Source organism: Clytia hemisphaerica, unplaced genomic scaffold (genome assembly GCF_902728285.1).
Source record: "Clytia hemisphaerica strain Z4C2 unplaced genomic scaffold, Clytia hemisphaerica genome assembly, whole genome shotgun sequence".
Taxonomy (NCBI): domain Eukaryota; kingdom Metazoa; phylum Cnidaria; class Hydrozoa; order Leptothecata; family Clytiidae; genus Clytia; species Clytia hemisphaerica.
Window position 1 is genome coordinate 8,485 of NW_027103462.1, and position 2,280 is coordinate 10,764.

At 32.9% G+C, this 2,280-nt stretch overlaps 1 long non-coding RNA gene across 1 annotated transcript; it reads left to right on the forward strand.

Annotated features, from left to right (window-relative positions):
• The first annotated feature begins 637 nt into the window (after positions 1 to 637).
• Positions 638 to 1,601, forward strand: LOC136798249 (uncharacterized). The gene is made up of 3 exons (XR_010845370.1): positions 638 to 714; positions 964 to 1,028; positions 1,388 to 1,601. It is a non-coding gene; the product is annotated as an uncharacterized lncRNA (long non-coding RNA).
• Positions 1,602 to 2,280: the final 679 nt, after the last annotated feature.

A 2,280-nucleotide genomic window follows, 5' to 3' on the forward strand; every position in this document is an offset into this window, starting at 1 on the left:
GCGAATCCAAAGGTTTTTAANCCTTAGAAGTCCGGAAGCCATACCCTTCTCCCCCAGGCTGCCTTTTTTCGACGAATCGCATGTCATGTCTATTATTTCACTCCGCTTATCTTGACATCAAAGTTTTCCTAAACATCAAGAACTACGGCAAATATAACACGAGCGAAGCGAGAAAAAAATCTAATTGCAGAGCCGTCTCGGACGTCGCTGGTTGCCGTTATGGTGTAATATGGGAATGACGCCCTTTCTGTTTTCTGATCATTTTTGCTACAAAAATCTTTTTCAAAATATGGTTAAAAGATACGTCACCCGGGAGGGATAGAGTCAACCTTTGATTTCATCGTGTTGAAGCCACCTTCCCAACATCTCAAAGGATTTTAAATGCGTTCAGCAAACAGCTAAACCGTCGTGCGACGCCGGGTACCGGCTAGTTTGATGTTAATCATTAGGTAGGTCCATTCAGCATTTTGCATGTTAACTTTTCTATTATTTAATTTTCTCATTTCAACTTCTTGTACAGTCTTGTATACTTCTTTGTGAACATAAAAAGTGATACCGTCGAAGAGTGATACATTGCACTTCTATGCCATACTTATTTCCTTTCTTTTACTCACACAATTCTGGTCATCAGATTGAATCTCATGTTTACAAATTGTCCAAACAAAATCCAAACATAACACAAATTGTGGACTGGAAACAAAATATTTTTTTAGGGTAGGCCTAAGGTTTAATAATATGAAATTAGCCTTTTAAATCTTAAATCAGCATTTTAACAAAATTTGCCTCGCCTCTTTTTTTTAATTTTCTAGTGCATTTATTATCTTCATATAAAGTAGGTTTCAGTTTTAAACAAAGTTTTTATAATATTATGGTATGTTGCTAGTAAAACTGGCTACAGCTGCTACTAAAAATATACCATTTACAGAATACTATGTACTTAGCCTTCCTCTTTATTCTTTTTAGAGCAAAGTTAGAGCTATATATGTTTCTTTGGAGCAAAAGTGGAAATATTCGGATGAGGATGATAGGTAAGAAAAGTATTTCTTTTTGGATATTAATACTCATGAAAATAGATACCGCAATTATTTTTTATATGATACAATTGAATACCTTAACGGAACTTTTTTGCCAATGTAAATTTTTTGCCATTCGCTAAATTCGCTAACTTTTTTTAATTTGCTCTTAAAAGGTGATTTTTGATGTTTTTACGTCATTTAAAGGTTAATTTTTTCGTCCATCTGCCAAATTAAATTCTTTCTGGCAAACTGCTAAAATTTATTTTTGCTATTTCTGGACCTTCAAATAGTGTAGTTCTACAATTTTAAGGATTAAAAGTTTCACATGTTTTGTTGTTACTATTATTTATTTTTTTACTTTACGTCTGCAGATTTGACAATGATTACAACAAAACTGTTACTCAGCGGCTCATTGACATTGTTAAAGAAGGAGGAGATTTGAATTCGGAAAAGTCCATTAGATGTATGTACTTTCAATTACAATAACTATTTCAATATACAAGAATAAAACTTCAAAATAAGAGTAATGAGAAGGAAGTTATTTTTTGAAAAGAACTGAACATTTCTCTTTGACAAAGATATTCAATGATAAGATACTAGATACTAAAAAAAACTTTCACTGTTCACTCTCATTTTTCTCCAGATGCTGCAGCAACCCATTATTCAACAAAGAGGCGGACGTATAATGAATCTGTCAATTTATCGCCAACTAAATTTTCAAAGAGGATGGAATCGAAGAGAACCAGTGCAAGAAGACAAAAAGTAAGTTTACATGAACACTTGTTTCCTTTTTCTTAAAATGGTTGGGATTTGTAATTGTAATGAATTTCTGTGGGCCTACTAGTAATATCCCTTATTCTGAACCACCCAAAGGACTGAGCTAGTTCTAAATGCTTAAAACCCTTGTGGGACAACACAGTGTTTTTTAAGTTTGAATGAACAGGCCTCCCAGACAGCATAAAACTATTTCCCTGCAATGAGGGGGAAAATAAAAAAAATATTCCTGCAACTTTCCCTGGTGTGTCATAATAGGTATTTTGGGAATCAGGAGCTATAAAATTCTTCATTTTTAATTATTTTCTGGACGGTACATGATCAAATATTTTTGATTTTATAGGATTACTAAATAAAATTGACATAAAATAGCATAAAATATCATAAAATAATTTGGAAATTTTGGCGGAGAGGCCTACATGAACATTTCTTTCCTTTTTGTTAAAATGGTTGGGATTTGTAATTGTAATGAAGTTTTTCCTCTCAGAGC